Raw genomic sequence first — 27,500 nt, forward strand, 5'->3', positions numbered from 1 at the left:
AATGAATGACAAAATATGATGTCGATAATAATAATAATAATAATAATAATAATAATAATAATAATAATAATAATAATAATAATAATTAGAAAATACTCATAGTAGCATGAGTCTTAAAATGGAGGAGCAAATCCACAGTTATGTATATGTACACATATCTAGTACAGTACTGATTTATCTTTAAATATATACATATACATAACTGTGGGTTTGCTTCTCCAATAATAATAATAATAATAATGCTGATGGTGGTGGTTACAGACACAGCGAGAAAAGTAAAAAAAAAATGAATACATGAAATGAATACATTAAAATGAATAGAACAACTTTTACTGGGTGAACGGGTCATATTTGGGTACAGTTTTTCTTCCGTAGGCGTGAATGAATACGTAGCAGAAACCTGTACCTTTTCTTCATAACATCTGCTAAATTGTGCTGAAATATGGCCTCTAAAATATTTCGTATACGTCTTCATTTCTTTGTATTTAAGGATATAGAGGTCGGTTATTTTTAGAGTTAATGATCCGATTATTTTAAGCTTATACTCTTGCTCTAGTTGCCCTAAGAATGTTCATAAATTCATATATCTTTTTAACTTGTCCGCTGGTATAGTGTCGTGGCATGCCACTCAGATGTCGCGGGTTCGCGTCTCCCCCAGGCCTATGAAAAATCACGGGCTCTGCTGCAGTGTGGGGTCTGCGGTGGAGGTTGAAGCCAACTTTCTTTGAAAGCTTCAATTTTAAGTCAATGGCCCCTGTGTGCTTGTTCCTGTGAATAGGTCTCTTCTACTGAAATAATAATAATAATAATAATAATAATAATAATAATAATAATAATAATAATAATAATAATATAGTAATGAATTGTTTCACAATTTATTCCTTCATTGTCACTCGCTGTTGGCTTCAAAGGTGGTGTCTCATTGAGACAGATTGCTGCTGAATGCTAGGGCCCTTAACATTTCACGTCTGTCAAAATGAAAGGAAGTTTTTCTTTTACGATGTTACAAAGAAATCTTTTCACATTTAATGTCTCTAGATTTGGTGCTTTAAGTTTGATCTAGCTTTCTGGTGTATATATATATATATATATATATATATATATATATATATATATATATATATATATATATATATATATAATATATATAATATATAAAAATGAACGTGGTTATTTTTTGTTTTTAACTTTTAATTGATAAAGACAATTCTATGTTACTTATGAATGAATATAATTTCATTTGTACCAGTTTCAATGTTCTAATCGTTTCTTTCAGAGAAAAGGAAAGACTGGATTTAGTTTAAGAAAAAATTAATTTGAAAGTGCCCGCAACAGTGAAATTCTTTTCGCAGGACTAAAAAAGAAAGAAAGAAAGAAAGAAAGAAAGGCACCAGGACACACTTGTCGGTGCAATAATGAGTAAATTATTGTTTATCTGACATTTATTTTTTCGTCCTGGTGCTCGTGTTTCGTTGAAATTCATCAAGAAAGTCAGAGGGCCTCTTTAGATATCGTTGAGTCGACTTGTCAGTGCTTCTGAATGAAGAGAGAGAGTGAGTGGCTCGTGTATTGAGAGGGAGAAGGAAATATTTATCGAAGAAGCAGGAGAGAGTTCAGGGTGCGGTACGAGAAAGGTCTTCGCCGAGTCTGTATCTAATAGGAGAAAGAGAGAGAGAGAGAGACAGGAGCAATTCGTCACTCGGAAGTGATCAGGCCAGGGCATCGACAGGCGTAACGACCTCATTTCAAATAGACCCCTTAACGTCATGACAAGGGGTCGACGACAGCACAACAACAACGACACCACCACCGCAGGCAGCAGCAGCAGCAGCAGCGAATCGAGGATCGGCGAAACAACAACGGCTCTACTGTTCCGTTGTTCTCCTCCTCCTCTGTGTGTCTTCGCGAAGATGGTATTAACAGAGGGAAGTGGCTAGCGCCGAAAACGAACAGTGGCTTTACTCATCGCGAGGCGCTCCGAACTCAAAAGCGCACCCTCGATCTCTCGGACTGGGAACTCCCCGTGTGTTGACGCGCCAACCAAAATATCATCGAGTGTCTGAGCTAAGAGGAGTAGTGGGCACATGTCACGCTGTAGTGCTTTCAAAACAGAAGCATTGTGGAGTGGAGGAGGGTTTTATTTTATCCATTCTGATTTTTCCCTCAGATATCGTTAGTATTGGTTTAATGCTATTATTTTTAACGACTGGATAACGACTTTGCCCTCAGAAATCTTTAATATTGGTTTAACATTGTTATTCTTACTACTGGATAACGGTCTAATCATCTCCACTGCCAACCAGGTTTCCACAAAACTGGAGCCAATCGGCGACCACCAAAACGCACGAATAATCGGCGACTTGTCACGAAACGAAGCAAGACTGCTTGTTATTCTCAGGAGGAGGAGGGTGGTGAGGTTAGGGAGGTAGGGAGAGAGGGAGTGAGGGAGGTAGGAAGAAAGGAACAGCATTACCCTGACACTTTAGTGATCGTGCCGGATGTAGAGTGATACGCGAGAACTGAGAAACCTTCCTCCTGCGAGAGAGAGAGAGAGAGAGAGAGAGAGAGAGAGAGAGAGAGAGAGAGAGAGAGAGAGAGATGCGGGTCCCGTCAGACCAAGAGTACAGCTCGTGAAACGAAAAACCGAATGATATACTTTATGAAGAGAAGAAGCGACGAGGAAGAAGAAGAAGAAGAAGCAGAAGCAGAAGAGGAAAGGCATAAGGCCCCGCCGCCCCCGGTATCGCTGCTGTTGATACAGTGACAGAAAAAAGAAGATAAAAAAAAAAGGATGTCGAAAGGTCAGTCGCGATCGAGTTTCGTAGCAGTAGATGGATGAAATCGTTCGGTTTTATGACCTACTGACGAACTGAGTGTTGTTTATTGAAGTTGTCGAAGTCTTCGCTCTTGGTGGGGAAGTCAGGTGTGAATTCAGTTTGGAATGTGACAAACTCAAGGGATAAAGAATTCTTTGGGAATTAAATAAAAAGCAGACAATTACTGAAGTGACGTCTTGTTTCCAGCATTTGTCTGACATTCCAGTAACGACCCCGCGAATTTTTACTACGGTGCTTCCTGAAGAGGTAGACACACTCTCCCCGTGACTCTTGACCCAGCTGACCAAATAAGGCTTCGGGGCAACTATAAGGGGGAGGAAGAGAGAGAGAGAGAGAGAGAGAGAGAGAGAGAGAGAGAGAGAGAGAGAGAGAGAGAGAGAGAGAGAGAATATTCACCTCCAGAGAGAGAGAGAGAGAGAGAGAGAGAGAGAGAGAGAGAGAGAGAGAGAACAAACAACAATGGCCGATGGGAGGAGGCATAGAGTCCCACAATGATCCTCGGCGTTCCTTCGGGATAAAGTTTCTTCGGCCATATTGTGTTGTTTCCCTTACCACCCTCCCTATTCCCCCCTCCCCCTGCCCGCGCAGCAGCAGCATCGCCTGACCATGATGATGATGGCTGTTAGCGCCTGCATTGGTTATTATTAGTTAATGCAAGCGGCTCTAATACACTCGTATCAGTGCATTTCGATTACTGAAGACTGTGAACGCAATATTTCCTACATAAGATGATGATTAAACTCTCGAGGCATTTGAAGAACACAGATAATTCTCTCAAGTATAAGCGTAAGAAAATACAGCATTTCCACGACAGGTCGGCGACGAGGTCGCCGTAGCACCCATGATGCCCCGGGTACTGCTATCCACGATTCAGTGTCGCCCGTGTGTCCCTTAGTAACTCCAGTTGAAAAGTGTTATGTTATGTAATGTTATGTGATGTTCTACCTTGGTCATGAAGTCAGTCACGATGCGTTGGGACAACAGTGTGTGAGTGAGACCCCTTTTGCCATTCAATGACCTCGGATACCAGAAAGATGCCTCTCTTCACCGACTGCGTCTGCAAAAGGTCTCGAAAGGTGCCCAGGATTAGCCCGCCCCTGCATCTGCTCCTACAGGTAAGCTGAGTGGCGGTTCTCGCTTTCTTTTTTTCTCTCAGTCGGTGGCTTTTCTTATTTCTTTCTTTTGAAATTGATTCTGATTTTTTATTGTTGCTTCTGGTAAGTATCTTGAGTGGAAGGTTCGTTTTCTGTTCTTTTTGTTCTCATTTATCTTTTAGTTTATTGGATTCCATTCATGCCAAGAAAAACTGTTTTATGAATAATTTTTCCCCGTAGGTAATTTTATTTCAGTTCATTTTCTCATTTTTTGAAAGGTGCATCGAGACATTCGTCCTGTGGAATCGGGAAGGCAAAATAAATGAATAAAAATATAAGACAAAAGAAAACAAATGCTAAACAAGTACATAGAATAAAGAGGGGGAAAAAATGCCTAATAGGAAAGACTAGGTCTTCACCATTCACTATTCTTTTTCCTTCTGATGTATTCTGCTCTCTTTTCTTTCCGTATTCCCTGACCCCTCACTAATACCCGTTTTTATCTGCACAAAATCTTGATGAAGCTCGAGGGCTCTCCTGTTATGCCTTCGACCATATCCTTTGGCGATCCTGAATCGTCATGGAATATAAGATTATTAAGCCCTACTTCAACTTGTATTTTTATATTTAACTTACATTTTTATTTATTTATTTATTCATCTGTTTTTCTAATAACTAATCTCCTCTTTCTGTATTTCTCATTACCTTTTGATACTTCTTTCTAATGAGCGCCATATTTTTTGGAAGCTTTAATTTCAAGTCAACGGCCCCTGTGTGCGTGTTCCATATGGATAGGGCTCATCTTCTGAATAATAATAATAATAATAATAATAATAATAATAATAATAATAATAATAATAATAATAATAATAACAATATGTTATTTTAAGAAATATTTCCAGGATTTTTTACGTTTTTCATGTGGTCGCTGTTGATTAAGGGAAAAATCATGAAATGTTAATAAAAAATATTTTTTAAATGAAGTTATTTTGTAAGTCATACAGAAGAGAATTCCGGTCATGGATGCTTTCCTGCCTAATTTTGGTTCTCAAATTCCATCCTTCGTGAATAAAGTCACATCAAAAAGTCGTGAAGCAGTAAAGGGACCTTTTCTTTTTTTTTCCTTGACTTCATGAAGGACAAGAAAAAGAGTCCACGGGAGACGCGCGAGTGATGTTGTACCCCTATCAGTGAGCGAAATGAAATGCAAAGCTGCTTTGAATCTGCATCTGATTACACGCGCCGTTTCCTTTCATGTTGTGTCTCTGTGTGTGTGTGTGTGGAAGTCTTCATCACTCGTCTGCTCGCAGATGAGGTCACCTCTGATGAGGGAGTGAATTTGGACGCGCATCATTTCTAGGTGGTTGCTGGTCGCCCTTTCTGTTTGTAATTTTTTAGTTTTGGATAGTTGTTTACATTGTGGCTAATCTAGTTTGCGTGATAAACATGCAAGCTTGAAAAAAAAATATTAAGACAAAAACTTAGACACTGTCACCACTCCTCTGAGGGAGTGAATTTGAACGCGCATCATTTGTAGGTGGTTGCTGGTCGTCCTTTCTGTTTGTAATTTTTTTTATTTGGATAATTGTTTACATTGTGTCTAATCTAGTTCGTTTTGTAAACGTCATGCTAGCTTGAAAAATAATAAAGACAAAAACTTAGACATTGTCACAACTCCTCTTAGAGAGTGAATTTGAACGTGCATCATTTGTAGGTGGTTGCTTGTCACCCTTTCAGTTTGTAAATAATTTTTTTGGATAACTTTTTTCAGTGGGGCTGAGAGAGTTCGCGTGATAAACTGCATAGTAGCTTTAAAAAAAAACTTAGACACTACCACCACTCCAGTGTATTTTTTTTTATTGGCAAAGACAAAACTTGGACACTACTAACACTTCGATGTATTTATTTTTTCATAGGCAAAAACAGAGACTTAAACACTACCACCACCCCAGTGTATTTTCCATAGGTGTCGTTCTTTATTGGATTTTGTTGGTAACCAGCAAGTAATAAGGTAATTTTATTGGAGAAGGTCTTGCGCTTTGTTGTTACCTCTGGATTTTTCTGATACTCAGTTTGTTGCTCTGTCCTCGACAGCAAAACATTATTAACTGAGTAGGATGGAATGGTCCTGTATCCTTATACTTAAGTGAGATTCTTACCTTCTACGGTTTCTGCTGGGAGATGGACGATGCCTCTGTTTGTAGGAAAAATGCTGTATGTTTATTGTTAATTATAATGCTAGTTTAATGACTGACCATACTATTTATAAAGTTTATATTCACAATTATTGGCAAGTCTTTTTTTCTTTTCTGAAACTGAAACTTCCTCTGTAATGACACCATATTCTTTGAGAGCTTGAATTTCAAATCAGTGGCCCCTGTGGGCTTGTTCCATATGAATAGCGTTCATCTTCTGAATAATAATAATAATAATAATAATAATAATAATAATAATAATAATAATAATAATAATAATAATAATAATATCGTACTATAACTTGGCAATGCTCATCCCATTTCTTAGCTACTTTTCGTTATGGAATTTTCTAGCATTTATTTCTTTGTGCCACGATAACTGAAGCCTGTTTTATCACATCTCTTGATCTCAGACTATTTGATTGTGCGTGATAATTCGGCTCTAATCATTTCCTGCATACGTCGCTGGACGTGACCGGTTTAGAACTTCTCAGGATTAAGAAAGTGTCATCGTGTTGATTTTCGCTTCGGGTTTGGAGTTTTCCTCTTCCGTCATGTAACTGGGTCATTAGAACATAATCAGTTAGGTGGATTTTATAATTATTTTTTATATATATATATATATATATATATATATATATATATATATATATATATATATATATATATATATATATATGTGTGTGTGTGTGTGTATGTGTGTACATATATATGCACACATTTATACAGTGTATATATACATATATAATGTATGTATATATTTGTATGTGTCTGTGTATGCATATATGTGTATGCGTTCAAGTGTACGATTACATTCTTGTTTTTGTGTTATTGTAATGTTTTTGAGTTTTAGACGAAGATGTCTGTAGTAGTAATTTCTACACCGTCCTTTATCTGTTTGGGGAAAAAATTATAAAATACATTTCCAAGTTATTTTTCATATTGGTATTAGTGCATGACTGAATCCTAATTTTAATTAAACTTCCTCCACGACCTCTGTGTCCTTAAATTTGATACGCCGTATATATTTTTGCGTCACGCATCTTCAACGAAGTAAAGGATTGAATATGATAATCCCTTATATTCGTAGGTGTTCAGTTTCGGACGAGGTCGGCGTCGATTGCCTATGAATTGTAACGCCGGTTGGCGTTCTAATCAATCAGTCAGCCACGACGAGATTGCATTTGGATTCCAAGACTGCCATTTCTGCTGTCGTGAATGAATGCTGAAAGTTTTGACTAATATTGATTTGTTGGTGTATAATCTTTCAATGGGATATAAATAGTTTTAGAAGTAAATCACTTATTTCAGGAAGTGCCTGTTGCTTTCAACCTAATTTAAGCGACGCTTGCTTTCTTTAACTGTCCCCAACCTAACTTATCTCGAAAGATATCTCATCTCAAAACAAAGATATCTCATCTCAAAACACTGCTGTGCTCTCCATCTTCAAAAATGCTGAAGTTTATTGCCTCTTCCAATATCACAGTGCAGAATTTGTCATTAGATATAGCCAAACTTTCTAATGCTTACCGAATCTGAAGCATTTTGTCCCAAAGGCTTATCTTGTCATATTTTTCAAGTGCTCCACTTTTCAAGTGTTGTCACCCTTTTCCTCCTAAATAAACAAATCTTCCCGAGGAGACTCGTGTTGATTTACAGCAATAAAAAGAGAGCATTGATGTAACTGATCTTACGCGTACTAAGTACTTGAGGACGTCTAGAAAAGCACTGGCAAAGAGTTCGTTGTCCGACCAAATTGCGTAACTCGGACTCCGTCACACACCGCCATTTTCAGACCTCTTACCTCCTGGAGGCAACTTTCTGCAAGCAAACAAGGCTAAGAGGGTTAAGCTGGTAAGTTGTTTTTAGGCCTACAAAAGGTGGTTCTTGAAATTGTCTTAATCTCAGTTCAGTAACCCACTTGATTTGCGTATAATTCTTTAAGCCAAAATTCATGCCTATGAAAAAGATTTAGTTAAGATTACCTAAAAAGCTATCAAGTTAACTTGGGACTTGATAGTCATTTTGGTAATTTTAACTTAATTGTTTCATATGCTTACCGTTAATGCGCTTATAAGATACTGCTTGAAGTCTTTCGTGTTTGGCAGAATATTTATCAGGAGAACATTGCCTTGAATATTTTCGTTTTTGCCTGGTTCTCAACCAGGTAGGAATTCCCTCCTAGGGGGGAATTGTGACCACAGATTGGCAGGTTCAAACTGGCTCTATGACCACGCACAACACATTGTGCATCAGTCTGCACTGCTGAGAGGTCACGCTGGGCTTTTTCTTCGCTAGCTTGTGTGTTTGTGTTAGTATTTTATTGCATATTATTTGGAATGCACCTTTTGAGGCAGACAGTTTTGGAAGGGGGGGAGGGGATGATATTCTGACATATGGTGAAAGGGTGCATGGGCCAAAAAAGGTTGAGGACCACTGATCTGACCAACTGATGAAATTCTATTTTTCCTTAATAAACCCAACCCAGAACTGAAACTGGGAATTATGAAATGATATTATTTGTCTTCACTAGTAAGGACGTCAGCTGGAGACTTTCATAATTGGAATTTGGCTTGGTTTTTACTATAAAGTAATTATCAGTTAATGAACTTGAACGTATCTTTGTAATCTGAGGAACGATATGAATACGTTTGGAAAATTGATGCACTTAGTATATTTCAGAGAACCCCCACGAGTAGCGAAGTCATGAAATTAATAAGAATTTGGATAACTTAAAAGTTATTAAAACAAGTCCTGAGTTTATGGCATTTACTGTATTATAGTAGAATTTTTTTAGAGACTTTAACCTGGTCTTGCGCGTGATATTAGAAATTTAGAAGTACTTCTGAATGAATGAATTTATCATTAGCCTGATAAATGAAGAGTGCACTATAACAGGAATCGGAATTTATTTGAATAGAATAAATGAAAGCGTCAGGTTATAGTATTGCAGGTTGGGCGTATATATTATTCATATTACTCGTATTAGGCTTCAAAAAGACGGGATGGTTTAGATTCCAGATTCTTTCGTTTACAAAGTACTACATGCTTTCGAAGACATAGTCTTCTTTTCTTCAGGTACCGATGCACGGACGTGTGTTTGTATATATATATATATATATATATATATATATATATATATATATATATATATATATATATATATATATATACATACATATACATACATACACACACATATATACATACGTACAATATATATATAGTGTGTATTTATTTATATCTATATACTGTATATATATATATATATATATATATATATATATATATATATATATATATATATATATATATATATACAAACGTGTATTTTCTGTGTATGTTCGTGTACGTTGTTCACATCCAGAAAAACAAATTACACTTCACACGAACCGTTAGGTGTGATCTTATTGACTCTCGACCGTCACGGAAAGCAAAATACGCGATATTTCACTCATAAATGTCAAGGGAAATGAAAGCAAAGATTATATATATATTTTTTCTCAGAGCGTAAACATATCACGTAAGAGCGTAAGAACTAACTGCGTGACGCTTAACCAATTCATTGGGAAGGTGGTTAAAGTGAGAGTAAAGATTTATCATCGACGTAAATATTTCATGATTTATGGTGGATGTATAAATTATATTAAGAGGAACACTTAGATTTTCTCTGTGGTTTTAAGATCGATTTTAATGGATAACTTGATGCACTTGTATTTTATATTTGACTTACATTTTTATCTGTTTGTTTATTAATTTGTTAATTTGCTTTCTCTTCTCTAATAACTGAAAGCTTTTTTTCTTTATTTCCTGTTATCGTCTGTTACTTCATTCAAATGAACACCATAACATTCTTTGGAAGCTTGAATTTCAACAAGTCAGTGGCCCTTTTGGGCTTGTTCCATATGAATGGGGTTCATCTTCTGAATAATAATAATAATAGTAATAATAAAATCTCTCTCTCTCTCTCTCTCTCTCTCTCTCTCTAAAACAACTGATCTCTTCTTTCTGCATTTCCTGTTACCTTCTGTTATTTCTTTCGAATAAGCACCATATTCTTTGGATGCTCGAATGTCAAGTCAATGACCGCTGTGGGCTTGTTCCATATGAATATGGTTCGTCTTCTGAATAATAATAATAATAATAATAATATTAATAATAATAATAATAATAATGAAATATATGGTGAAAAATTTGCGACAGAAGACGTCAGATAAGTTGTGTATCACCGTTATAAAACTGCCTGAATACTTTGCTCGCTTCGCATTTCACTGCAAAACCGCCCGTTAGTAAATGATGCAATAGTGATTTAAACATCACAAGACATACGGTCTGAACATTAAAAAGGAGGGAGTAGATTCTTTACTCGCTTTCCTGAATGGTCATTTAGAATCAAGTGAATTGAATAATTGGATTCCGTCCTGCGTAGGAGAGAGTACGTTAAAAAAAGAAATTTGCGTAACCAGCCATGCAAAAAAGAAGAAAAAAAAGACTCATTTAATCCCAGCTTAGTTTTGCTTGTATCATGAGAAGGAGATGAGTAGTGTGAGGTCACGGGAGGTCATCGGTGGTGTAAAGCAGAAAATTTCGTATAGATTTATTAAAAATTTTATCCTTTCTTTTTTTTTTTATAGTGGAGCAGTTGTTCTTCACGTCTGTTGTATTAATTATTTACTCAACATTTGTTCACTGTCCTTCAGTTCAAGTGAATAGAACCGATTTATATGCTCAACATTTGTTCAGTGTGATTTAAGATAAGTGAAATGCTTCGTTATAGTAATATAATATAGACACAAAAGTTTCCCTCCCCTTTCCTAATAAATGTATCCCGTAAAAGTTAAGAGTGGTTACTTTATACAGCCGTGGACCCCCAGATACCATCAGTCCTGTGGTCTGAAGGCTTCCATTCTTGGTCTCTTAAGACCCAAATGGTGGGTGGTCTATCGCTGATGCTAGTTTCAACCCACAGCAGTCGTGCCAGTTGGTTAAGGGGAAGTAATAGAGAGTCTCTGCTAAGATTTTGTCTAAAATAGTTGCATTTTGATGCTGAGGATAAATGAATTTACCGCAGGTCTCTCTTATCTTCAGAACTTACCTTCATTAGTTGAGAACAGTATTTATTGGCCACATGTGAATTTTTAAGTAAAAAAAAATATTAAAAAATTAAGCGTTATCAGCGCACAAGTGTATAATTCTAAATTATTTATTGTATATGTACACAGATTAGTTTTGTCAGTATTGCTGGCAACGAAAAAACTTTTTAACAAAAGCCTAAAATATTTGGGAAGCTGAGGGGGAGCTTTTGGCTTCCCTCTGTCACAAGAACACCAGTATTAAACTTATCCTAAGCTCATTACTGAGCATCCCTTCACAAAGGTGCTAAAACTTACTTTTATGTATCAGAATTGAAAGTGTCACTACATGGCCACGAGAGAGCTCAAAATCATCTCTTAGGGCTTAGTCCTAAATGCTAAAGAACTTTGCTACGATAGGAGTATGTCGGCATATCTGCTCCAGAGTTTTATCCCCGTAGAGGGTTAGTGCCGCCAGTGCACCTCACGGGGTGCACTGTAGGCATTACTAAAGGTTCTTTGCAGCGTCCTTTCGGCCCCTATCTGCAACCCCTTTCATTCCTTTTACTGTGCTTCCTTTCATATTATCTCTCTTCCAACTTGCTATCCACCCTCTCCTAACAATTATTTCATAGTGCAACTGCGAGGTTTACCTCCTGTCACACCTTTCAGACTTGCCTACTCTCAATTCCCTTTACATCGCTGAATGACCTCATAGGTCCCAGTGCTTGGCCTTTGGCCTAAACTCTGTATTCCATTCCATTCCAGAATTTTATAATTCCTGTATCATTCTTTCACCGTCATGGAAGCAATATTTTGTTTAAACTGTTAACGAAACTGTTACGAGGAAGGTCTTCATCCACCTGTCTTATATGTGGCTCTCCTTTCAAAAGTATTTTTAGATGAAGCTAAATGAAAAACACTTGTGTCATTTAAAGCTATTTTTGTTTCCAGAAGAGTTTGGCTTGACTTGAACTCTTGTTTAATGTCAACCAGCACGGCTACTCTTCTGGGATGTTTTGTAAATATTCCTTAGTCATTGCTCACAGAATATGGCAAATTGCATTAATTCGTCAGGTCGTTCATTTGTCAAATAAGGAACTCTCTGCATTGCTTTATGCAATCCTAGTTGTGTAAAGAATCTTTTTAAGAGAAGACTAAACACAGTTTTACACTCTTTTCTCACATTTCTCTCCTTTATCGGAACCAGAAATTTACGAATGCTGTTCTGTTAGTGTCTATCATTACAAAACAAAAATAAGAGTCCTGCTGTTTGATGTTATCTCCTGTGAGCTTCAAAGTTCTAGGCTATTATGATGCTATCTCTAGACAATGACGCAGTATCTATGTACACATTGATTGCATTGTGTGTGTGTGTGAGTGTGTGTGCTTGTGTGTATGTGTGTGTCTGCTGATGCTATCTCTCGATAATGGCGCTGTGCATGCATTGAGTGCATTGTGTGTGTGTGTCTGCGTTTGGAATATAGAATTATTGGGTAGAAGAGACCTCCAAAACCAGTGAGCCTGGAAAGAGAGTGACATTTAATTGTATTGTAATATTTTAGCTTTCATTCATTAATGACTGAACAGTAGTTCAGTAGATGAATTGTATAAACGAAATCAGTAAAATGTCTATTTTTCTACACTTTCGGGTGGTGTTATTTTTATCACCTATTTAGGTTACATTGTTCTGAAGTACCCGAAACCAGTGTCCAGAGCGCACTTCTAAGGTTGTGGGACATGCGGCTTATTAAACCACATGTTCCTGTCGTTTTCTCATTGTAAAGTCCACTTGGTCATAGTCTTAGAAATGTCGGAAACAAGTCTTAGACGTTACTTACATTAGGGATTACTTTAATGTAGAATTGTCAGTTGACTCCTAGTTGAGTTTAAGATAACCTGGGTCAGGAGGTTTAATCTGTGTAACAGATTAGTTATCTTTAAAATTTATAGGCAACGTGAAGGAATCCTGGCAGATTTTAAACCCTAAGTGTGGATGATTGTAATTTCCCATAAGATTAAAAATATTGAACTTGTGTGCTTAATCAAAACAATGTTATAATAGTGAGTTCATGTCAGCTAGAAATTTTAAGTGTACTTTTGTGAACAGAAAACTATCCCAAGTAAGTGTGTTTAAAATAATGAATTGTGTTGAAGTGTTCTTGGTTTACTTAAATAAAAGGGCATGAATGAGTGCTAGGATTATTTCATGGCTAGAAGCCCTCACGTCTTTCAGCTCACCCTCTTGACTGACGAAGCCTCAGGCCGTAGGGAAGTTTGCAAGGTTTCACAAAATTCGCTCTCTCCAGATTATAGAGATCACAATAATGAGGTTCTTTGAAGATTCATTTCTCTACAAAGTTCCACGGGAACAAATTCCTTTATGACCCTGTATGGGAGTAGTGCCCTTAGTGCACCTCACACGGTACACTGTGGGCATTGCTTAAGGTTCTTTGCAGCCTCCCTTCAGCCGCTCGCTACAACCCCTTTCGTTCCTTTTACTATACCTCCGTTCATATTCTCTTTCTTCCTTCTTACTTTCGACCCCGTAACAATTAATTCAACATTATATTCAGCGCTGAATGACCATATAGGACCCAGCGCTTGGCCTTTGACCTAAATTTTATATTCCAATTCCAAATTCTTCTAGGAGAAATAAACTATGATAATGCATAACCTTGAAAGTAATGGCTAGCAGAATTCTGCACAAGAACAACCTCTCCTTTTTAAAATTCACTAAATAACAAGGCTGGACAGTGAAAGTAATGATCAGAATCCCATTGTTTGCAGTCGAATAACAAACATCATGTCGATGTTGCTCCTAAATTAAATTGCAAAACAAGACAATACAGAAGTACATTCGCCCACAAGACAACTCTCGGAGACCAGCAGAAACCTTAGTAGGTCCTCCTATGTAAAGATAAACAGATTAAAGAGTCAAACTCAACTTGAACTATAGCATCTGAGGAATGCTGCTGCTGCTGCTGCTTCCTTCACCTGTGTTGTTTCGCTTGGTTGGCTTCTTATAACCTTGCACTTACGTGCTGGGTTGACCTTGTGGCCGAGGAAAGTGCTAGAGAGAGAGAGAGAGAGAGAGAGAGAGAGAGAGAGAGAGAGAGAGAGAGAGAGAGAGAGAGAGAGAGGTGGAAAGATCTAGGAAGGAGAGAGCTGGGTGGAAAGTCTTTGAAGGAGAGAGAGAGAGAGAGAGAGAGAGAGAGAGAGAGAGAGAGAGAGAGAGAGAGAGAGAGGGGGTGGAAAGATCTAGGAAGGAGAGAGAGAGAGAGAGAGAGAGAGAGAGAGAGAGAGAGAGGGCGGGGTTGGAAAGATCTAGGAAGGAGAGAGCTGGGTGGAAAGTCTAGGAGAGAGAGAGAGAGAGAGGTGGAAAGACCTAGGCAGGAGAGAGCTGGGTGGAAAGATCTAGAGAGAGAGAGAGAGAGAGAGAGAGAGAGAGAGGGAAGTTTCCTGTTTCCTTTTTGTGTCAAATGAAAGTCTTTGAGTTCCTCATTAGCACTTCCTTCTGTTTTTGCAATACTCATTATTTTCCTTTCCTGGAAAGAAGATAAACAAAACATTATCTACTCAAACTGACAAAGCTCCATGTATTCCAGATTATTCCAGAAATAACAAACGTTTACGCAAACTTTTTAAGATATAGACTTTTTAGGTGTAAACGTTTTAAGATGTAAACTTTTTCAGATGTAAACGTTTTAAGATATAAACTATTTTAGATATAAACTTTTTAATATATAATTTTCGATATAAATTTTTTTAGTTGTAAACGTTTTTTATATAAACTTATTTAGATATAAACATTTTTAAATGTAAGCGTTTTTAGATGTAAACGTTTTAAGATATTAACGTTTTCAGATATAAAAATTTTTAGAGATAAACATGTTTAAATATAAATTTTTTTTAGATATAAACGTTTTTAGATATTAACGTATTTATATATAAACATTTTTAGATATAAACGTATTTAGATGTAAACGTTTCAAGATATAAACGTTTTTAGATACAAACGCTTTTAGATATAAACGTTATAAGATATAAACGCTTTTAGACTTAGTTGTGGCCAGACAGGGTTGAAGCAGTGTAGGTATGTTCTGAATGCATTTGCTACTCATGTTTTGGGTTCCGCTCGAGCGAAGATATTCCGGGCACCCGACGGTGGGCGCTGGCAAGGCCCAAAGAAAATTGGGCGCTGGGTCGCGTGATAGCATCGGTAAACTCAGCGGAGCAGCGTCACGTTCGTTCGCTAGGTAATGGTTTTACGCTTCGTTAAAAGGGAACCGCTATTAAGGTTCTCGCGTCCTTGCCTGTTGTTTCACAGTATTTATCATTAATTATCACGGTGGAAGAGCCTTAGGCTATGTTCATATAGACATTATGGTGCCTTGGAAGTTCATCTTTAGTAATTACTTCTATGTCAAGTTTTACACTTAGGATATGACAGGAGAATATGCCTACAATAAGAAAAGTTTAGTAATAATATGGAATTTTCCTAAAAGAATGGCGCTGTGATGATTGTTTTATCTTATTTGTAAGTCAAGCTTTCCAGATAAGGATATGATTATATGCTTACAGCATGATATGTTTAATATTGTTAACAGTTTCCAAAAAAGGATTTCCTTGAAAACCTTATCACAAGGGTTCTGTCGTAATTTTTTCAAATATCTGATGTGCCATGTGTGCACCCACATGCTGAAATTCTGTATGTTGGCGATTTCACTGTACACATGCAGCATAAAGCTGTTGACCTCTGTTGAAGAATGGAAGAATGATCTTGTTGGCCGGGAAGCTCTCAGCTTCACAGATCTTAGTGGATTTTGTCATTCAACACCTGAGTTCGAGTTCCAGACAGATCTGACCAAACGACCAACCCCCCTGCTAAATCTTAGAACTACTGTAGTACCGTACTTCATCTTCTTTAAGCTTCTTTGCCTCTGCTTATGCATTTTCTCTTTCCAATTGTCCTTCAACTTTTCTTCTATGGCTCTTTAACCTATTTGCTTTTAGCTCTGACTTTCTCTGGTGCTATTATTGAGTATGTTATCTGTGGTGAGAGTTTGGTGATAACCCATAGATATTGCTTGGCTAAATGGGAAAGTTACAAGGTGTTCTTTGAAGGTATAGGGAATTTTGCCGTAATAGAAGTAATTTGTCTTACCCTCTAGTCCGGCGTCAGTAACCTAGGTGTTGTGACGCCAGTTTTAGTAGCCGTAATCAATCAGTGCCCTCTATATAGTTCCACTTTTCCTTTGATACTGTCCACTTGGACTTGTACAAAGCAACTCAAACGAATTTTCCCTGGAAGTCCTCAGTTTGAACCTCTACAGGACTTTTACCTGGACGCCCTGCCGTGTCAAAACGACCCCAACCCACTCTGGGAACAGAAAAATGTCAAGTGAGGAAAAAAGGTCAGGTACGTAATGTTTGGGCTGGTGGGTGGTCAATGTGGAGTACCCAGCAGTCTTTCGGGCGTACCTCCAAATCACACCTGTGACTTCAGGCACCTGAAAAGATAGGTATCTCAGAATCGTTCAAGTTCCTCTGCCTGCTGTGAGGTCTTCGGTAGAGAGAATCTGGCAGACCCAGCTGTTACGGTGGCATGACCAAAGATCTTAATATTGGTGTTGAAGGGTATGCTCGGTGAGAGCTGGTGGCAGGTACGCGCTGTGGTCTTATTTGTTGTTGAATCCACTTTTTAAGATTCTGCATAGCTGAAGAAATCATTATATAATATATATAATATATATATATATATATATATATATATATATATATATATATATATATATATATATATATGTTATATATATAGAGAGAGAGAGAGAGAGGGGGTTGTGGTGTGTCTGTATGTGTCTTCGTAGTTCAGTAATTATGACACTTGCTTCACCAGCCTGGTCTGTTAAAAGTTATCGTACCTCTGTTCCTAAGCAGTGAATTATGTACCTAATTCTCAGCCGAGTGTGGTAGGTCACAACTATTGTGAAGGAGGTCATGGGGCTAGCAACTGCATTCAAAAACTGAAAGTGGTATATTGTATGTAGTTTTACCATTCACATACGTGTTCGAGAAACTTCCCAGATGTTTTACAGAAAAGGAAGGTAATGAAAAGTGCTTTGCATTTCACTGATAAAGCTCAATAAATATATAATTTTATGTTGAACAATTCCTGCTATAATTACTCATTAAAGGGTATTTGATCGAATGACAGTGCTTGTAGTTATAAGCTTTTCTAAATAGTTGGTATCAGTGATCAGTTAAGGTTTCAGAAGAGTCAGGAGAGCGCACGGTTATTACTGATGTGAATTCCATCCTCTAGGAAAAGGCCTTGGGGGTCGATTATGGGATGGAGGCTGAGAAAGTTCAGAAAATGAGGAAAGTTCCGGGAGTTTTAACCACCTCGTTTCTTCTTGATTTCGCATAACCAGTTTTGTTATCATTGCTCTTTTTACCGTTATTCCGGTTCTTGGTCATTTCCGGTTTTTTTCATTCTGTTCTCTTGTGCCCCAGAAAGTGCAGATGAAATTGTAGTCATTTGAATGCATTTTAATGTGTGCGGCCTATGTGCTGTACTTAAATGTACACAGTTCATTTTTCGTTTTCTGTAAGAGAAAAGTATTGAGATTGCTCCATCTGTCCGTCCGCACTTTGTCTGTCCGCCCTCAGATCTTAAAAACTATTGAGGCTAGAGGGTGGCAAATTGGTATGTTGATTATCCACCGTCCAATCATCAAACGTATCAAATTGCACCCCTCTAGCCTCACCAGTTTTTTAAAATTTATTTAAGGTTAAAGTTAGCCATAATTGTACTTCTGGGAACGATACAGGATAGGCCCGTGGTTAAAGTTTCATGGGCCGCGTTATACCGAGGCCACTTAAAGATAAGTCTATATTCGGTGGCCCTGATTATACGCTGTACAGAAAACTCGATTGCTCCGAAGAAACTTCGGCGCATGTTTTATTGTTTTATTTAGTGTTGGTATTTAACTTTTAGATTGCATAATCACAGATCGTATATCGCGTGTCACTGAGGTCACTGTTAATTTTATTTTGTCAGACGCATTTATTTGCGTAGACGTAAAGAGTTTGGTTGTCTGTGAAATATTTTTAGATAGTCACACGGGTCAGCGCAGTTTGTTTTCGTGAAGTATAGTCTTATTAAAATACCTTTATTTATTTCCAGATGCATGAGAAGTCCATTTCCAAATCATCTTAAATCTGTAGGGGGAAAATTGCTTTGTATATGCTTTTATAACTTTACAGACCCTAAATAGGTGTTAAAGAAGGTGACAGTGATATCAGTCCTATTTTTCTCTACTTTGTGTGAAAGCATCATGCAAAATGTTGAAAGATGTTGCTGAGCGCAGTGTATTAGGAGTATTGACGTTAAAATACTAATCCGATGAATCATGACACACAATCATTTAAAAACAAATCTTATCTACAAATAAAGTGTTGGTGACATGTCTTAGATAGAAACGCGATATTCACGGTATTCACAACTTCAAAAGTCTGTATTTTTGCAAGGGCTTGATGTGATTTTACGTGCTTAGATGTAGTGCAATGGAATAAGTATAAACTGTTTTGTTTGGTATCCTTTCCACGACGGCGGGTACTAGTTAGCAAACAAACATGTTTAGGCAGAAAGTTTAAGGATAAGGAACATCTGAAAAGACATTCGAATCAAGTTGAAAGTCGTCGTACAGAAAGACGATGCCCCGTTCCATTCACAGTCACCTTCAAGAGATGAACCCAAACCAAACTTTCCCCGTAGGGGTTAGTGCCGTCAGTGCCCCTCATGCGGTGCACTGTAGGCATTACTAAAGGTTCTTTGCAGCGTGCCTTCGGCCCCTAGCTGCAACCCCTTTCGTTCCTTTCACTCTACCTCCATTCATATTCTCTTTCTTTCATCTTACTTTCCACCCTCTCTTAACAATTGATTCATAGTGCAACTGCGAGGTTTTCCTCCTGTTACACCTTTCAAACCTTTTACTGTCAATTTCCGTCCCAGCGCTGAATGACCTCATAGGTCGCAGTGCTTGGCCTTTGGCTTAAATTCCACATTCAAGTCAATTCAAAACAAACTTTCCGTGGGAAAATCTTTAACAATCTCTCGGCAACATTCACAACAATCCTGCTGTTCTTTTACGCATAACGCACCATTAATCATCTCCCCACTCACTCACGCCTCGTGGGTACTATTAGCCCGCTCCTTATTTCAAACCCAGCCGACACTCAATCAATCTCGCACTCTCGTGGTCGCCTTCTTCAGGTTACTGGCTCTTAAATCAAATCGTACGGACAGTTACTTTGCCAGTTTTGGGTTTCTTTTCTCTTTTACTAAAGTATTTTGTATCTTGACCTCTCTTGTTTTTACTGTTTTTGATGCATCAGCAGTACCTATAAAAGTTTTTCTTTCCTCAAATCCTAATTCTGCTATAGAAACTCCGTTGTATACAAAGAATTTGTATTGCGTCGTACTTTCTTTAATACTAGTTCTACTATACAAACTCTCTTGTGTACTTAGAACTGGTATTGACCTACAATTCTTACTGTTGCCTTTGCAACCTTTACAGTGATTTCTCTCATTCGATCCTTTGGAACCTGTGCTTCGGCAACTCATTCGTAAAACCATCAACCTCTGTTGTCTTTCCATTCTTCAGCATCTAAATTGCCTGCCTTACGTCCTCAACAGTCACTTCCGCTAGCATTTTCAAACTTACTCAATAACCTTTACCATTCTTTATACTTTCAGCTCTTCTCCTGTTCTATCTACCGCAATCAAATGATCAAAATACTGAACTCCAGGGCTGCTTATACCTCAAAGGTCATCTCTGTATTAGCATATTTTCTTATGAGATCGATGTGTTCATTTTTTCTCCACATTTATTTCCTTGTAGAACGGTTTCGTATTTTCCGTAAAATTTTTTGTTCATCTTTTTTCTCACTTCTATTTCCATTACTTTGTCTTTTCCCTCACTTTATTCTTGATCACCATATGTATATAGATATACATAAATACGCACACGTATATGTTTATATTATATATATGTAATATATATACACACATACATATATATAGCCTATATATACATATTTGTACATGTATGTGCTCGTGTTTTGTATGTAATATTAAGACTTGCGTATTTTTACTTCCCGAGACTTTTGGCATCTCCTCCGAGAAAAATATATTAGCAGTAACTTCCGGCATTTGCCAGTCGACCTCCAGAAAGATCAATAAACAAAAAACTGGAAAAAGAATCTGCTTATTACAAAGAACCAAACGTCAGCCAACAACACCGACTCTTCGGTACGTTCAAAAGGGTGTTTAAGGCTTTAGATAGCACTTACAACAAGCTTGCAATATCACAGCTGCACGTGAGAGCCATTCCAAGGAGGGAAAGGAATGAAGGTTGGTTGCTGGAAGGGAGGTTAGATGTTGGAAGGAAGGTTGGTTGTTGGAAGGAAGGTTAGATGTTGGAAGGAAGGTTGGTTGTTGGAAGGAAGGTTGGTTGTTGGAAGGAAGGTTAGGTGTTGGGGGGAAGGTTGGTTGTTGGAAGGAAGATTAGATGATGGAAGGAAGGTTGGTTGTTGGAAGGAAGGTTGGTTGTTGGAAGGAAGGTTAGATGTTGGAATGAAGGTTGGTTGTTGGAAAGAAGGTTAGGTGTTGGAGGGAAGGTTGCTTGTTGGAACGAAGGTTGCTTGTTGGAAGGAAGGCCGGTTTTTGGAAGGAAGGTTAGATGTTGGAAGGAAGGTTGGTTGTTGGAACGAAGGTTGGCGGTTGGAAGGGAGGCTGCCCTGGCCCTATACCCCTCCATGTTGGCAGAGGTGGCAGTTGGTTGGTTGGCTGGCCGACTTTAGGTGTAAGGAGGATCTGAGGTGGTGTGAGGGTATGGAAGTGGGTGAGATAAGGGTAGGAGGGAGTCAGTGTGAGGAGGAGCTGATGCTGAGAGAACGGAGGAATGCATGATGCAGGTAGGTAGGTTGGTAGGTAGGTAGGTGGTTTTGTGTGTGTGTGTGTGTGTGTGTGAGTAAATAGATCTCTCTCTCTCTCTCTCTCTCTCTCTCTCTCTCTCTCTCTCTCTTAGAAATTTCTAGGTATCTTAAAAGAACACGCATACATTCCTTGCTTGATATCTTGAAGACACCACAGAAATTCCTAGGTATCTTTAAAGAAGACAATAAATTTCTATATATCTTTAAAGAAACCAAAGAAATCTCTATGTATCTTCATAGAGCACACAGAAATTTCCAGGTATCCGTAAAGAACGTGGAAATTTTCCATGTCTCCTTAAAGAACAACCAGACATTTCCACGTTTCCTTTAACTACACACAAAAATCCCAAGGTATCTATAAAAACACAGTTGTCTCTGGAACGCCGACAGAACAGCACACGGACGCTCCTACAGGGACCTGATTCTGGAATTCTGACGGTGGAGCGTCAGCAGCAAGTACGCGCGGGGATGAGGTTGCACCATTGCCTCAGGGGTGGGAGGAGATGTAGTTGGCGTAGAGGGAAAAAATGCAGCGGGTCTTACTTACTCCAGAGAGAGAGTGGGTGATGACGTCGGAGGGGCTTGGCTTGGAAAATCCTCACGGAATTGAATGATTCCTAAATAGAGGTAGTTTTGAGGTAAACGTGTGAAGTAAGGATATTTTTTTAAGGAGTGTTTTGGCAGATTCAAACTTATAAGGGCAGTGGCCTTTGAAATAGAGGCAGCTTTGAAATAAAAGTGTGCACTGAACATATTTTTTTAAGGAGTGCTTTCGGGGATTCAAACTTCTAAGGTCAGTGACCTTTGAAACAGAGGCAGCTTTGAGATAAAGGCGTGAAGTAAGTCTATTTATTAAGGAGTTTTTTGACATTGAAACTTATAAGGTCAATGACCTAAGTCTTTGCTGACCAGAGCTTTATATACAAGGGTTCCGTTTAACCCTCGAGTTCTTCATTGAATTAAAATGCCTTTGAAATAGAAGCAGCTTTGAAATGAAGGCGTGCTCCTAGCATATTTTTCTAAGGATTTTTTTTTATATTTCCAGGGTATAAGGTTGATGACCTAACCCTTAGGCAGTTGTAAGGACGATGACCTAAGCCTTAGTCAGTTGTAAGGTCGATGACCTAAGCCTTAGTCAGTTCCTAAGGTAGATGACCTAAGCCTTAGTCAGTTGTAAGGTCGATGACATAAACCTTAGTCAGTTGTCAGGTCGATGACCTAAGCCGTAGTCAGTTGTAAGGTCGATAACCTAAGCCATAGTCAGTTGTAAGGTCGATTACCTAAGCCTTAGTCAGTTGTAAGGTCAATGACCTAAGCTTTAGTCAGTTGTAAGGTCGATAACCTAAGCCTTAGTCAGTTGTCAGGTCGATGACGTAAGCCTTAGTCAGTTGTAAGGTCAGTGACCTAAGCCTTAGTCAGTTGTAAGGTCGATAACCTAAGCCTTAGTCAGTTGTCAGGTCGATGACCTAAGCCTTAGTCAGTTGTAAGGTCAATGACCTAAGCCTTAGTCAGTTGTCAGGTCAATGACCTAAGCCTTAGTCAGTTGTCAGGTCGATGACCTAAGCCTTAGTCAGTTGTAAGGTCAATGACCTAAGCCTTAGTCAGTTGTAAGGTCGATAACCTAAGCCTTAGTCAGTTGTCAGGTCGATGACCTAAGCCTTAGTCAGTTGTAAGGTCAATGACCTAAGCCTTAGTCAGTTGTCAGGTCAATGACCTAAGCCTTAGTCAGTTGTAAGGTCAATGACCTAAGCCTTAGTCAGTTGTAAGGTCGATGACCAAAGCCATAGTCAGTTGTAAGGTCGATGACCTAAACCTCAGTCAGTTGTAAGGGTGATGACCTAAGCCTCAGTTGACTAGAACTGTATGCAAGGAATCCGTTTAACCCTCGATCAGGCCCTTAACGACTAAAATGGGGAGTTCGCTGACTTGGCTCCGTTCTTATTTGCGCTCCGTATTTGGCGGAGCCTCCTGGGCCAACCAACAGAGTTCATTATGCTTGTGTTTTTTTCCGTCGTTTGTTATCGGGCCGATCACTTCCTTTTTTTTCTTCTTCTTCTTCTTCTTCTTCCTTTCTTGAGCTTGTGCTTGTAAGTGGCGATCACTTATTTTGTTATTTCTTATTTCTTCTTTTTTTGAGCTTGTGTTGGTAAGTGGCGATCATTTTTTTCTTTTTCTTTCCTTGAGCTTGTGCTTGTAAGTGGCGATCACTTCTTTTCTTCTTCTTCTTCTTCTTTTCTTGAGCTTGTGCTTATAAGTGGCGATCCCTTTTTTTTTTTTTGAGCTTTTGCTTGTAAGTGGGTATTAGGGTTCCTTGACCAACGGTGTCCGTTTTGACGTTGGTTGTGATTTGGTTGTGATTGCGATGAAATGAGCACATTAAAGTAATGTAGTTTTTGGTTGTGATTTGGATAGAATTATCAAATAAAAAAAAATGTTGCGTCATGTTTCTGCACATATTCAGGGTCATTCGAGTATCAGCGTCAGTCATGCATTGTCCTATGAGGTCATAGTTGTCTTATAATTAGTATAAAACAACAGCAAAAGCAGCTCTTGGTGAATACAGAATACTTCTCTATCAATCTGTCCTTACAGAGTAAATAAATGATTTCGTGAGACGGAGATAATAGAAATATGAAATTTATCATAATGGGTAAAAATAAGAGGGTTGCGGAAAGATATCCTGTGACAATTGCCCCTATTATAGACCAATTTTGTCTCTATTGGGGGAAATTGGTGCGTATCTCTTATCAAAAGTCACGTGACTTTTTGCCTACTTCAGAGGATTAGAAATGTCACCGTTTTCATTATTATTATTATTATTATTATTATTATTATTATTATTATTATTATTATTATTATTATTGCTGCATGGCATGCTCGAACAATTGCTCATCGGGATGCGCCAACAAGTTGTTGCTCCGGTTAATCGTACAAGTCTTCCGGATAAATTCCTGTATTACTGACGTGTCTGCAAGTCGGCCAGTAAATAGCATAGGTTCCATCACCCGCCCAAGTCCAATCAATGAGTCAGGTGATAAGGCAGGCTCTCTCTCTCTCTCTCTCTCTCTCTCTCTCTCTCTCTCTCTCTCCGGGGAAGGGGGGGTGTGTGTGTAGGAGGATGAGGAGGGGGGGAAGAGAAGAAGGAGGAGGAGGGGAAAGAGAAGGAGGAGGAGGAGGAAGAAGAGGGGGAGGGTGAGGGAGAAGAGGAGGAGGATGTCTCCCTCACAACGCCCACAGGTAAGCACCCGATCTCCCTCCTCCCTCACACTTCGACCATCCACAAGCTCCGATCTGCTAAGGTCATTGCCGCTGTAACAAAAAAAGAAGAAAAAAGAAGGAAAAAAGAAATCCTGCGAGTTATGAAGACGGGTTAAGGGAAAGGGACGCTCTTTCGAAGGAGTGAAAAGCGTGTGTTAGTGACGTCATTTCCGCAAGTCATATTTAAATGACGAGGAATACTTTTTTTTTTTTTTTTTACCAAGAGCCTCCTTCACCAGTCGCGCGCTTACTCGTACGATTTGCTTTTGTTATGAGGACACGAGAGAGAGAGAGAAAGAGCGCGAGCGTGTGTGTGTGTATGTGTGTGTGAGAGAGAGAGAGAGAGAGAGAGAGAGAGAGAGAGAGAGAGAGAGCGTGTGTGTGTGTGTGTGTGTGTGTGTGTGTGTTCGAGAGAGAGAGTGTGTATGTTTGTGTGTATGAGAGAAGAGAGAAAGAGAGAGTTTGCATGATGAATTTCATGAGAGAGAGAGAGAGAGAGAGAGAGAGAGAGAGAGAGAGAGAGAGCGAGCGTGTGAGAGAGAGAGAGAGAGAGAGAGAGAGAGAGAGAGAGAGAGAGAGAGAGAGCGTATGTGTGTGAGAGAAAGAGCGTATGTGTGTGTGAGAGAGAGAGAGAGAGAGAGAGAGAGAGAGAGAGAGAGAGAGAGAGAGCAGGTGGGTATAGAGGTGGGTGGGGTGGGTGCAGTGCCTTCGGAGTGAAAGGTCATGCAGCATCCAAAGCACGTTTAGTTACTTGGAAAGCGGGCAGCCTCACCTAACGGTTTCCTCCTCCTGACGGCGTTGAATCTGCGTCTCCCATACGCGCGCGCGCGTTCCTTCATGAATTTCCTACGCATTTATACACGGATCTTAATATTTTATTTCCTTTTCCCCCGTAGGGGGTTAGTGCCGTCAGTGCACCTCATGCGGTGCACTATAGACATTACCTAAGGATCTTTGCAGCGTCCATTCCTTAGGCGCCTAGCTGTAATCCCTTTCATTCCTTTTACTGTACCTCCGTTCATATTCTCTTTCTTCCATCTTACTTTCCACCTTTTCCTAATAATTGTTTCATAGTGTAACTGCGAATTTTTCCTCCCTTTACTCCTTTCAAATCTTTTTACTGTCAATTTCCGTTTCAGCCTAAATCCTGTACTATATTCTATTCAGTTCTACTCCCTGTTTCATTTCTGAAGAGGATTTTATATTTAGGGTGAGTTTTATTAGGTAAATCATGCTTTTTGTCAATACTTTTTCGTGCATCCGTCAAACTGGACCAGTCTCGATTAATTTTCTTCAGGAGTTTCAAGTAGAAACCGGCTGTCCTAATTGCTTTGATATAATAATGGTAAAAACTGTGTTTAATAGTTAATCGGTGCCGCGTTAAGGCAGCGCCTTCCCTTTGATGCTCTTAGGAAATAATTGACGATATATAATAAGGAGGTCGCAAAAACTTGATATAATCTTTTCTCCATCCGGCTTCTCTTGTGAAGTTGATTCTCTCTCTCTCTCTCTCTCTCTCTCTCTCTCTCTCTCTCTCTCTCTCTCTCTCTCTCTCTATATTATATTATATATATATATATATATATATATATATATATATATATATATATATAAATGTGTGTGTGTGTGGCTTATAGTTAAGTAAGTCACGATTAGCATCTTGAAACCTTTTTCATTCTTTTCTTTCAAATTTACAAGCATGTAACTTGTACTTTACCGTCAGTTCAGTCTTTTTCCGCTAGTGATAAATATACTCTCAATTGGAGCAAAGTATAGGATAGCCTTCGCCAAGCAAAACTGTTTCAGCTAAAGGAGAATGGGGGGGGGGCGTGGGGGGAGCGCATGCTGGAAGAATCACATGTACAATTTGAAATGCCATGTTGTCATGAGACTGTTTTCCTTCGAACCGCGTTTGGGTTTTTCACTTTAAAGTGAAATAATTCATTCCATTATGATAACTTGAGAAATAATGTTTTCACATAAGATTATTCCATTATGATTACTTGAGAAATAATGTTTTCACATAAAATTATTCGTTATGATAACTTCAGAAATGATTCTTCCCTTAAAATGATTCCAGTGTGATGACTTGAAAAAACAAATTTTCCCATGAAATTATTACATGATTAACTTTAGAAACGATTCTTTCTAAAAAAAAAGAAACAATTTTTTCCTTAAAATTATTCACTTCTGATAACTTGAGAAATATTTTCTTCCCGTAAAATACAAAATGTTGTAAACAGACTTTTTCTGAAGTTTCAGTGTCTACTCTACTGGTTTTATATACAATGCAATTCTCAGTGCAGACGCTCCGCTTTTCTCATGTTTGAGGCTGAAAGTTTGGTCGTAGCATCATATGAAAAGACCATATATGTGATATACATACAAGCTCATTTCCTGTTAACCTTTACTGTTACGTTGTGCTTTGACAGGAAAAAAAAAAAAAAAAAAAAAAAAAGACATATCCGGATAATGTCACTGTAAAATGCCACTGTAAAAATGAAATGCTCTCCGTAGGGGGGTTAGTGCCGTCAGTGCACCTCACGTGGTACACCGTAGGCATTACCTATTTAAGGTTCTTTGCAGCGTCCCTTCGGCCCCGAGATGCAATCTCTTTCTTTCCTTTTTCTGTACCTCCGTTCATATTCTCTTCTTCCATCTTACTTTCCACCCTCTCTAACAGTTGTTTCATAGTGCAATGCGAGGGTTTCCTCTTGTTACACCTTTCAAACCTTCTTACTGCCAATTTCCGTTTCAGTGCTGAATGACCTCATAGATCCCAGCGCTTGGCCCTTGGCCTAAATTCTATAATCCAAAATGAAATGCTACTTACGATGGCTTGTGAATAGTGCAAAATAATTTATTTTCGTACTCATTCACAAATTCCAGGCACTAATTCTTGAAACGCATCAAATGAATGTTTTTCAGTAGTTAATTATAACTTAAACTGGCAAGTGGTTGTCTAAACCAGTCTCGTAAGTGGTAATCAAAAGATCATCACGATAAGCCAGCTTAATTTTTTAGGGGTCTGTAGCTTGTCCT

General features: G+C 38.5%; 1 protein-coding gene and 1 long non-coding RNA gene across 2 annotated transcripts in view; both read left to right on the forward strand.

Annotated features, from left to right (window-relative positions):
• The window catches only part of LOC136832739 (uncharacterized), a 30,228-nt gene extending 27,545 nt beyond the window's left edge, over positions 1-2,683 (forward strand). The window contains exon 2 of the long non-coding RNA XR_010851298.1: positions 1,277-2,683. This is a non-coding gene — a long non-coding RNA (uncharacterized lncRNA). The remainder of the gene's footprint in view (positions 1-1,276) is intronic.
• The window catches only part of LOC136832736 (uncharacterized), a 300,576-nt gene that overhangs the window by 88,387 nt on the left and 184,689 nt on the right, over positions 1-27,500 (forward strand). The window lies entirely within an intron of this gene.

Source organism: Macrobrachium rosenbergii, chromosome 50 (assembly GCF_040412425.1).
Source record: "Macrobrachium rosenbergii isolate ZJJX-2024 chromosome 50, ASM4041242v1, whole genome shotgun sequence".
In the NCBI taxonomy this organism is placed as follows: Eukaryota; Metazoa; Arthropoda; class Malacostraca; order Decapoda; family Palaemonidae; genus Macrobrachium; species Macrobrachium rosenbergii.